This window comes from Triticum dicoccoides, unplaced genomic scaffold (assembly GCF_002162155.2).
Source record: "Triticum dicoccoides isolate Atlit2015 ecotype Zavitan unplaced genomic scaffold, WEW_v2.0 scaffold55654, whole genome shotgun sequence".
Lineage (NCBI taxonomy): Eukaryota > Viridiplantae > Streptophyta > Magnoliopsida > Poales > Poaceae > Triticum > Triticum dicoccoides.
Genome location: NW_021281713.1, coordinates 1 through 12,213, shown reverse-complemented (window position 1 = coordinate 12,213; position 12,213 = coordinate 1). Strand labels below are relative to the sequence as shown.

General features: G+C 49.6%; 1 long non-coding RNA gene across 1 annotated transcript; it reads right to left on the bottom strand.

The window, feature by feature from the left end:
* Positions 1 to 981: 981 nt before the first annotated feature.
* LOC119346948 lies at positions 982 to 10,433 on the bottom strand. Its single transcript, XR_005168032.1, has 3 exons — positions 10,347 to 10,433; positions 9,572 to 9,664; positions 982 to 1,025 (listed from the first exon to the last, which is right to left on the bottom strand). It is a non-coding gene; the product is annotated as an uncharacterized LOC119346948 (long non-coding RNA).
* Positions 10,434 to 12,213: the final 1,780 nt, after the last annotated feature.

Below are 12,213 nucleotides of genomic sequence, written 5' to 3'. Positions count from 1 at the left end.
GCCTGTTAAGGTTTATCGGTTACAACTCCTCTCGGCATATCGAGGCAAATTTAAAGCGTCGTGCTTAAAAGAAGTTTTTTACCCCTCCTGTGGAGGGCTGGAAGGTGCAACAAACTCATCAAGATCAATTCCATCTGCGATCCGAGTGGCAGCAGCAATGAAAGTTTCCATAAAGGACCTGAAGTCGTGTTTCTTGGTGTTGGCCACCCGGAGGGCCGCCAGCTTGTCTTCTCGTGCATCTTTGCAGTGGACTCGGGCCAGACACAGAGCAACATCTGCACCGCACCGAGCCGAGGACTTTTTCCACTCCTGCACTCGACCAGGCCGTGTTCAAGCAAGCCATCAGCGACTCGAGGTCGTTCTAGAGTGTCTCCCTGGGCCAGAGCGTTGAGTCGATGCGAGATGTGGCGACCTTCAGCCTTGCAAGATAGTCCACGACAGCTGCAACACGGGACTCCAGTCGAAAAACATTCATGGCAACTTCGTCGTTCACCGGAGAATTGACAGGGTCAAGGTTTGGTTCCAGCCGGCTAGTCTCTTCTTCAAAGTCTTGACAAAATTCTGCAAGGGCGATCACCGAGTCAAGGCAACGGTCGAATGGAAAAATCACAGTTGAAAATGATTGTTGAGCGTAAAGGTTTACCTTCAAGCATAAGGAACAGCTTCTTGGCAAGACCACTCAGGAAGGCCTCCAGATCATTTTTCTTCCCAAGAGCAGCTTTCAGAGTGGTATTTTCTTGTTCAAGCTTGGTAACTGAAGCTAACTTCTCGTCAGCAAGCTTGATCTTCTCAGCTAGTTCAAGGTCTTTTTTCTGTTGGGCCTCCTTCACCTTACCTGAAAGTTACAGCAAGATCAAATTTTGAAACAAATAAAGGGAAAAAGCAGTCGTCGAGGTCTCACCAAACATACCTTTGGTCTCCTCCTTTGCCTTCGTCAGATTCTCCTGAGCCAGCTTCAAATCCAGCTCGAGCTGAATGTGCTTGTTTTCCAGCTCAGTGTAGCGAGCCGCAAGGTCACAGGATCTCTGCGAAGAATCAATCGATTAAATGTCAAAGATAATTCACTTCCGAGTGGAAAAGGAAAAATCATGCGTTTCTAAGACTACAGCCGAATACAAGCATTCGACCGTAGTCTCGGGGACTACACCCAGTGGGTGCACTCAGCGTGCCCCCACTAATCCTATTGAAGACAGAGTCGACCAGTCGACCTCAAAAAAAATGTATTCTTTAAGACTGTAATCGACTGCAAGCAGTCGACCACAGTCTCGGGGACTACACCCAGTGGGTGCACTCAGCGTGCCCCCACCGGTTTGCGAAATCCAGTCGCCATAGTCGAATGACGGAAAGACTAAACTTATAAAGCCTAAGGCCGACTGCCAGCAATCAACCTTAGCCTTGGGGACTACACCCAGTGGGTGCACTCAGCGTGCCCCCACCGGTTTGCGAAATCCATTCGCCATAGTCGAATGACGGAAAGACTGAACTTATAAAGCCTAAGGCCGACTACCAGCAGTCGACCTTAGCCTTGGGGACTACACCCAGCGGGTGCACTCAGCGTGCCCCCGCTAACACGGAGTTTAAATCGACACACCCAGTGGGTGATTACTATAAATTCTGGAAAGAAAAGTTTTTGATAGCATATCCTAACAGAACAAGCGGTGGTCGACTGACCTGAACATTGCTTTGAAGGGCGGAATTGGCGTCGTAAGCTGCCTGGCTCGCATCCCGGATGGTCTTCAACTGCTCCATCATGATCCCTGCCTGGCGTATCGCCTCCTTCGCGGCGCCAGCTTGGTCCTCTGGGACGTGGTGCGTCGTGAAGAGGGAGGGCTGCAGAGCACTCGTCAGTGGATCTGCGAAGGACACAGTGTGTCGAGTGGTGTTCTCCTCCTCCGCGACCAGAGTCTCAGGCACCGTCACATCCTCGGGCACCCTGCCGGCAGACGCTTTCCTACTCCTTCTGTGCTTCAGCGGTTCCTCATCTTCATCATCATCAGGGAGAGTGATAACTGTTGGGGAACATTGCAGAAAACAAAAATTTTCCTACTCGTTTCACCAAGATCATCTAGGAGTTCATCTAGCAACGAGTGATTAGATGCATCTACATACCTTTGTAGATCGCGCACGGAAGCGTTCAAAAGAACGGTGATGATGTAGTCGTACTCGACGTGATCCAAATCACCGATGACCAGCGCCGAACGGACGGCACCTCCGCGTTCAACACACGTACGGGACGGGAGACGTCTCCTCCTTCTTGATCCAGCAAGGGGGGAGGAGAGGTTGATGAAGATCCAGCAGCACGACAGCGTGGTGGTGGATGCAGGGCGTCACAGCAGCAGGGCTTCGCCGAGACTACGAGGGAGAGACGTAACGGGGGGAGATGGAGGCGCCAGGGGCTGGTGTGTAATCCCTCCTCTCCCCCCCACTATATATAGGGGTGCCAGGGGGGGCGCCGGCCCTAGTAGATGGCATCTACTAGGGGGGCGGCGGCCAAGGGGAGGTTTCCCTCCCCCCCCCAAGGCACCTAGGGGTGCCTTCCACCACATGGACTCTTCCATGGTGGAAACCCTAGGCGCATGGGCCTATAGGGGCTGGTTCCCTTGGCCCATCTAGGCCAAGGCGCACCCCCTACAGCCCATGTGGCCCCCCGGGACAGGTGGCCCCACCCGGTGGACCCCCGGGACCCTTCCGGTGGTCCCGGTACAATACCGATAACCCCGAAACTTGTCCCGATGCCCGAAATAGCACTTCCTATATATAATTCTTTACCTCCGGACCATTCCGGAACTCCTCGTGACATCCGGGATCTCATCCGGGACTCCGAACAACATTCGGGTTTCTGCATATACATATCTTCATAACCCTAGCGTCACCGAACCTTAAGTGTGTAGACCCTACGGGTTCGGGAGACAAGCAGACATGACCGAGACGACTCTCCGGTCAATAACCAACAGCAGGATCTGGATACCCATGTTGGCTCCCACATGCTCCACGATGATCTCATCGGATGAACCACGATGTCGAGGATTTAATCAATCCCGTACGCTATTCCCTTTGTCTATCGATATGTTACTTGCCCGAGATTCGATCGTCGGTATCCCAATACCTCATTCAATCTCGTTACCGGCAAGTCACTTTACTCGTACCGTAATGCATGATCCCGTGACCAGACACTTGGTCACTTTGAGCTCATTATGATGATGCATTACCGAGTGGGCCCAGTGATACCTCTCCGTCATACGGAGTGACAAATCCCAGTCTTGATCCATGTCACCCAATAGACACTTTCGGAGATACCCGTAGTCTACCTTTATAGTCACCCAGTTACGTTGTGACGTTTGGCATACCCAAAGCACTCCTACGGTATCCGGGAGTTACACGATCTCATGGTCTAAGGAAAAGATACTTTGACATTGGAAAACTCTAGCAAACGAACTATACGATCTTGTGCTATGTTTAGGATTGGGTCTTGTCCATCACATCATTCTCCCAATGATGTGATCTCGTTATCAATGACATCCAGTGTCCATAGTCAGGAAACCATGACTATCTGTTGATCAACGAGCTAGTCAACTAGAGGCTCACTAGGGACATGTTGGTGTCTGTTATTCACACATGTATTACGATTTCCGGATAACACAATTATAGCATGAATAAAGACAATTATCATGAACAAGGAAATATAATAATAATGCTTTTATTATTGCCTCTAGGGCATATTTCCAATAATAACAACATTGGATGGAGCTACAGAAAAGAATCAGAATTAGAGATCATGAGTTAGTCGACTAGAAACGGTGTTAAGAGTATAGTACCAGGTTTTGAGGTTGCTGCGTCCTCCATCTCATGGTCGTCAGCCCGGGCTGAGGTCTCAGAAGTAGCAGCACTGCAACTCCAAAGAATCAGTCGACTAACTCCAGTGCCAACCAGAGATAAAGTTCGCACAAAACAAGAAGACTTAAGCAGCATGATTACCCTGATATGGTGGGGATGGACACCTTCATCTTCGGCAGGAGCTTGGTCGGCTTTGACGGGGCCGCCCTGGGCTGCTTCGACGCCTTTTCAGTCGGCGCCGGAGAGGTGGTCCGAGGGCGCTTGGTCGACTGTGTAACAGTCGCAACCCCCTTGCCACGTTCAGTCACAGGGTCATGGACAAGCTTCGACCGCCTTTCCGAGCGCGGTGGTGCGACCTCCTCCTCCTCCTCTTCTTTGTCCTCATCATCATCTTCTTCATCGTCATCATCATCATCATCATCCTCAGCAGTGTCCGAGTCCCACTCCTCCTCTTGGCTCTCGCCCCCGCTCGCTTCTCCCTCCTCAGTCGGAGCCTGGGCTCCATTGGGCATCGAGTACAGCTCAGTGAGGACTTGATAGACATCAAGACAAAGATCAGTCGACCGATCGGCAGAGAAAACAGAAATAAATGTGACAAGAATACAATGGGAAGTGGAGCAGACATACCTTGTTTGGATCACTGTGGTGGTCGAGTGGAGGAATCCTTCTGGCTCCACGAGGGTTATCCTTGTTCCCAGTAACAGCGGCCATCCACCTTTCCAGAGTGGCATCGCCGACTGCTTCTGGATTGACCCGAGTCTCATCCTCAGTCCCGCAGTACAACCACATGCAATGGCTCCGGAACTGAAGAGGCTGGATACGACGCCTAAGAAAAACCTCCAGGAGATCCATACCCGTCACTCCCTCCCGAACCAACTGAACTACACGCTCCATCAGCATCTTCACGTCAGCTTTCTCCTCCGGAATCACCTTCAGAGAGGAGGGCTTGTTCACTCGGCCCATGGTGAACTGAGGGAGTCCACTCGACTACCCTGGCGTCGGCTGATCCTGGCAGTAGAACCAGGTCGACTGCCAGCCTCTGACTGACTCGGGAAATGTCATGGCTGGGAAGGTGCTCTTGTTCCTCACCTGGATCCCCAGACCCCCACACATTTGGACAACTCGGGTTTTTTCGTCGCCTGGGCTCGCCTTCTTCACGGTCTGAGAGCGACACGTGAATATGTGCTTGAACAAACCCCAATGCGGTCGACAACCCAGAAAACTCTCACACATGGACACAAACACGGCAAGATAGGCGATAGAATTCGGGGTGAAGTGGTGGAGTTGTGCTCCAAAGAAGTTCAAGAAACCACGGAAGAAAACGCTCGGTGGCAAAGAAAATCCGCGGTCAACATGGGTAGCCAGAAGCACGCACTCACCCTCTTCCGGCTGGGGCTGCCACTCTTTCCCCGGAAGCCTTGCAGCTCCATGAGGGATCAGGCCCTCGTTGGCCATGTCGAGGAGATCCGTCTCCGTGATGGTCGATTGGATCCAATCTCCCTGGACCCAGCCTTTCGGCAAGCGAGATCTAGACGAAGACCCGCCGCGATTGGTGGATCTCCCCTTCGCCTTCTCCGTTGCCGACGCCTTCTTCGCGCGTTCCAGCGCCGCCGTCTTCTCCTTGACCATGGCTACCGGCAAGACGCGCGAGGAGAAGTTGTGCGGAGGCGAGAGCGAGCGCGTTGGGCGGAGACGAAGGGAGCAGAGAGAGAATGCTGAGGCACTGCTCAAAAAACCCTCGCCGGGCGCGTTTATAAGATCCCTTCCGAGTGGATGACAGGTGGGCCCGGTCGATCTAATCATATCGTGAAACAGTTGCACGGACGTGATACGTGGCGAAAAAAGCGGCGCGGGGATCGAGGCGTCTATGCCCTGTCCCATCCGAGCGCCGCGGTCCGCCCCGCTTCGCGCGCTTCCCCAAATTTCGTATCCCGTGGAATCCGTGAACGGCAGATCGGTCTGCCAGACGCGGGATTTCCTGCGATCCGTCGCTCGGAAATCGGCGAAGTCCAAAAGATCACTCGACGAAGGAAAAGAATGGATCGAGTCGACTGAAGAAAAGTTGTTCACTATCAACAAAGAGATTTTTTGGTTCAAAACAACGCACGGCCAGTATGCGAAGGCTAATCGGAAACAGCATCAACTCCTTCATCACTCAAGCCTCAATCCATTCGGGGGCTAATGATGGAGTCATGTACCTAGGGTAGGGTCACAGACCTGATCTAAGTACCCTGCCCAAGGACACCCTTAGAAGAGATCACCTTCCAGTCGACCTACGAGGGACTCACTCGACTGACTTGAAGGACTCGACCACGAAGACTCACTCGACCACCAGAAGGTCAAGAGGCACTCTGCACTGCAACGGTCTGTAATTAAGTAGACTTTATGATAGTAAAGACACTTTATGGCGGGCGTTACCAGTAACGCCCTGGACTTAATGTACCTTAAACCCTTCATTACGTGGGTTGGCTGGGGTCCTGGCGCACTCTATATAAGCCACCCCCCTCCACAGGCAGAAGGGTTCGGCACCCTGTAATCCATATACACATAATCCACTCGACCGCCTCTGGGCTCCGACACGTAGGGCTTTTACTTCCTCCGAGAAGGGCCTGAACTCGTACATCTCTTGTGTTTACAACCTCTCCATAGCTAGGACCTTGCCTATCCATACCTACCCCCCACTCTACTGTCAGATTTAGATCCACTCTTGTCGTGGCATGTTATAACATTTCGAGGCCCCAGCCCTCCCACCTTGCGCGTTGAATAGATGGAGCCTGGGTTGATACTTGGGCTCTTCTATATTGTATCGAGGCACCTTGTTATGCAGATGGGGAACGTGGTCTGGATAGTATGATGTCCTGAGGTCTGCCACCTCCTCTAGGATAACTGCCTCGGCTGTGGAAGCTTCAATCTTAGCTTTGTTTCCACATTTCTTTCGGAGATGCTTGTTCTGTCTCTCAGGGCCGTACTGCCAGCGACTCTGCACAGGTCCCCCCAACAATACCTCGTTTGTGAGGTGCAGAATGAGATGTGTCATCGGAGTAAAGAAGCCTGGCGGAAAGATCTTCTCTAGCTTGACTATCAACTCTGGTGCCTTCTTATGCAATTTTTCAATCACGTCTTTGCTTACTTCTTTAGCACAGAGCGTGCGGAAGAAATGGCTTAGCTCGGCAAGCACTCGCCAGACATGCTCAGGGACATAGCCACGAACCATCACCGACATTATCCGCTCAATCCATACATGATAGTCATGACTCTTCAGGCCGATCACTTTGCCCGTTGAAAGATTGACTCCCTTACTTATATTCGATGCATAACCATCGGTGAACTTCAAAATGTGTTTCAGCCAGATAAGTACTTCCTTTTTCTGGTGGTTTAAGAACAAAGTCAGCATCTGGCTTGAACCAATTTTTTCGACCGCCTGTGGGAGGCTTCATGTTCAGACGTGGTCTATCACAAATTCTCTGTTGATTGGCTCTAGCTTTAACGTTATCCTTCGTCTTATCAGGAATGTTGAGGATCGTATGGAAAAGGGACTCTGCCACATTCTTTTCGGTGTGCATCACATCGATATTGTAAGGAAGTTTGAGGTCCTTGAAATAGGGAAGCTGCGAGAAGGGGGTAATGTGAGTCCAATTGTGTGTCTCACCATATCCCTCGAAGCCTTTGGCTTTGGCTTTGGCTTTGCCTTTGACTTTAGGCTGGAGAGCTTTTAGCTGAGCAAGAACATCTGCCCCCGAAAATGTTGGAATCTCGGTTACTTCATGAACAACCCGGCCTTTCGTGAAGATCTCCTTGTCTTCCCTGTCTGGATGGTCTGCAGGGAGGAACTGTCGATGCAGGTCAAAGGCTACATACTTGCCACCCTTACTCAGCCAAATCATTCGCAGAGCCTGCATGCACACTGGGCATGGCATCTTCCCACTTGTACACCATCCACAGAATAGAGCGTAGTCGGGAAAGTCATGCATGCAATAGTGCAACCAAACTTTCATCAAGAAATTTCTCTGCAGATCCCGGTTGTATGTCAACCTCGGAAAGTACCAAGAATGATGCAAAGCATCCACTAGCGGCTGCATAAACACACCCAGTTGCTTCCCCGGATAATCAGGCCCTAGAATGATGAGCGACAAGAACATGGTCTTGCGTTGCATTAGGGCACCGGGAGGAAGATTGAGCGGAATTACAAACACGGGCCAGCAGCTGTATGGATTGGACGACATACCATATGGATTCAACCCATCACCTGATATGGCTATTCTGACATTCCCAGCCTCGGCTGCTTCCTCGGGGTATTCTTCATCGAACGACTTCCATGCTTCCCCTTCCGATGCATGTAAGATATTTTTTGGATTGTACCTTATACCTTCCTTGTGCCACTTCATCATTTTGGCAGACTCCTCCGTGATGAAAAGGCGCTGCAGTCTTTTTATAAAATCAAGATATCGAAGAACCTTAACGGGGATGGCTAGCTGCCTTTTCTCACCATCCTCACCGACCACATCAATGTACCAAGACGAACCGCACTGCCTACAGTACTTGTCATCCGCATACTCGTGCCTAAACAAAAGGCAATTCTTCGGGCAAACATCTATTTTCTCATAATCCATAGAGAGTGCCTTTATGATTTTCTTTGTATCGTACATGCTTTTTGGCAGTTCATGACCCTCAGGGAGGCTGTTAGCCCATACTCCCAAGAATGCTTCGAAGCATTTCTGGCTACAGCCGTACTCAGCCTTGACTGCAATCAATTGTGAGATGGCATCCAACTGAGATATTTTTGCACCCACATAAAGAGGTTTCTTCGACGAGGCCAAGACCTCCAAGAAGGCCTTTGCGGTTGCCTCCGGCTCCTCTGGTTCATTCTCTGAAGGTGTTGCATGTGCCGTTTCTGCAGCAATGACATCATCTAGCATGTCCCTGACCCCGTCGTCCACATAACCATCGATGCGTTGTCGCATCACCTCCTCTCTTCCACGGTCCTGCTCGGCTAAGTTTATCGGCGGCATGCCAAAGTTTGGCATATATCCGTGTGTGCGAAGGTGGTTAGTCATGTCCTGATTTTTACGGTAACGTCTGACACATCTCGCACAGGGGCATGGTGGGATAATTCTCATTGGACTACGGAATATCTCCTTCAAATACACATCGGTTTTTGCGATCCACTCTGATGTTACTCGATTCCGACGGATAAAACCACTGTCCATCCACTGATTATCTGCCATCCTCTGCTTTATTGGGAGCCACACAACAAAATTAAGGATTCATTTAAATTAATCACATCAAATTTTTATTTTCTACGGCGTGGACGGCAATGAATCCACCTACATCTCTAATAGGTAAAGATGGGTCCTAATCTCACCCGACGATGTGTAGATTGGGTACGTTGTCCATGCTCTACCCTGTTCCGAGACAAAATTTTGGCAGCACCTCCCCGCTATTCTCCAGATACACGTCGCGGCTAATAGCCGAGAGGATGTGCTCCGGAGAACAACGGGGAGGCGCCACCGAAATCCTGTCTCGGACCAGGGTAGAGCATGGACAACGTACCCAATCTACACATCCTCGGGCTATCCGTGGAAAACGCTGGACAATCCGAAAGAGCTGCGGTGATAAATATGCAATTGAATGCATATTTATCGATGCAACCATTTCGGACGGGAGACGCCTAGGTTACGCAACTTGACGAGAAAAGAAAATATAGTGACATGATTATTAAGATGGATTCGTAGCTCACCCTCGACTGTAAACGAAGTAGTCAAACAGCAACGAAATCATAGACCAATGCCTTCGATGACGATGACTCCAAAGATATGCAACACCAGAAAGCCTGTAAATTTTACCAACAAAAAAACTTAGATCATCAAGTGTCAAAAAAACTTAGATCATCAAGTGTCAAAAAAAATTCATCATTATTTTGTAGCAAGACCATCATGAACAAAAAACCACACATCACGAAGATGCGACACAATAAAGAATGCTAATCCACCGTGGCAAAAGTATATATATCATCTCATCATCGTGGAAGTATACATATCATTATATATTATATAAGTAATATTAACTTGGTAATCAAACTTTGTACATTTGTATATTGGGAGACAACCATAATGAAAACTCCAAGCAAGTAAACTACTGGGACTAATAGGAGGTCCAAATCGATGTAAAATTTGGGTCTTGCCAATGCTCTCTAGTCCCTAGCTTCTCCTGTGCACACATCACACCATATTTCATTACTTTTTCGTGATGAAAAACTAAAGCTGCTGTAGTGCTATTCCAAATCGATGTAAAATATCCAAATACTAACAGTATATATATCAAAGCACCAAATTGACTTATTATATATCCAAGCACTAACAGTAGGTAAAAAACTAACAATATGTATATATCCAAGCACTAACAGTAGGTATATATCAAATTGACTCATTATCCAAGCACTAACAGCAGGTAAAAGGCTAAAAAAGGAAAAAATCAGCAGCAGAGGACGCCGGACCGCCGGAGCCGGTTCTCACCAGTAGCAGAGGGCCGGCAAGGGGGCGCCGGACCGCCGGAGCCGCGGCCACGGCCACCTCACCAGCAGCTGCGGGGCAGGAAGGGGGTGTGGACGACGGGGCCGGGAAGGGGGCAGGGACGACCGGGCCGGTGCGGGGATGGGGCCGGGCGGGGACGGCCGACGGCGATGCGGGGCGGGCGGGGACGGCCGGCGGCAGTGCGGGGCGGGGACGGACGGCGGCGGTGCGGGACGGGGAAGGACGGCGGCGGTGCGGAGCGGAGACGGGGGTGCGCGGTGCAGGGCGGGGACGGGGGCGCGCGGTGCAGGGCGGGAACGCCACGATGCGGCCCGGGCAGGGGCGGCGCCGGCGCAGAAGGGGGCAGCGACGGCGGCGGCGAAGATCAAGGGCGGCGTCGGGGTGGATCGAGCGGCGTGGAGGCACGAGTGGTCGGGGCGAGGTGGATAAGGCACGGGTGGCCTTTTTTTTGCGATGACTTTTTTTTGCGAGCACTTTTTTTTGTCTAAATTGTGTAGAACTCACAGACTACATGGCTAATCAGTTTTTTTTTTGCGAGCACGATGGTTTGGAAGATAGGAATAAATTACATTTCCTGTCAGAACATTGATCAGTTTAATGACTAAACAAACCGGAATAGACAAAATTAAAATGCCACTGTTGAGGAAAAAGAAAAATATTATGGATAACTAATAGCTTATGTACTTATGATAATTTTATTATTTATTGGCTGTTAAATACGAGAGTGAACAAATTGCTTGGAAAATTAGTGCAATCTGGAATGTAATGTTTTTTCTGTTGTTGTGATATCTCTCGCGAAATACATATTGCTGGCTATATATTGGTTTTTTCTAACTCTGCCAAATTGATTTAACTTAATTTGATATTGTACAATATGGGGCATTATTCGCTCTATGGAACAACATAGAAAACTTTCTAGGGGAAGGGTTTGGTCAAATAATTTTGACTGCACCTTGGAAAGGAAAATTATAGTATTTATCAATGGAATTGGCAAGGAGGAGGTGGAGGAAAATTGTGGTAATAATGCCAGCTTTGCATGAAAAGGAATTCACAGAATTGTCTATTGTTGAAAATTCGTTATTTATGGAGGAAGATGGGAACCACTCTGGAAAATTAAGAAAATTTGCTCTCATTTAACGGTATGCACATTGTTAATATTTGCATTAAGTATGTACATGTCACTACTTTCAAATAGTTGATTTGTGGCTTTAAGGTTCTATGTATTATATTGCTGGAATACAGTAGCAATTTTATTGACACATGCTAACAGTACCAAAGAAAATTATATATATTGTGTGTTTTTTCATTGCTACTAAATCTTATACACTTTGGAATTGGAAATTTTTCCATGAAACTCCTTGGTGGAGGAAAAGTATTATTGTTCATGAGTCACACGGATTTTTCCGGAAACGGATGGAATATTAAAACACCTAGAAGTGGAGTCTATAAATAGGTCCCTACTCTCTAGTCTCAACATGCATCAGGAGCCGTGCGATGTTTCGGTGGCATAGCTACGCGCCGAAGGTCACCTGGAATCCTAGTTGACCACGAGATCTAGCCCTTTGACTTTTGCCGGACGGGCTATGACCAGTGGTCTCTTCCGCCTGGTTGCGACAGGTCAGCCCATAACAACATCCCAGAACACGGTCTGGACACAACCCACCACTAGATTCCCTCCAGTTCTACCGCACCCGCACGATTCCCCCTCCAAGTGACGATGGCACTGTCGTCCGTGGAAGGGGCCACACCACGGAGCCCCAAGACGGGCGTCTACGCATGCCACAACACGTTCACACATGCATCAGGAGCCGTGTGATGTTTTCGTGGCATAGCTACGCCCCGAAGGCCA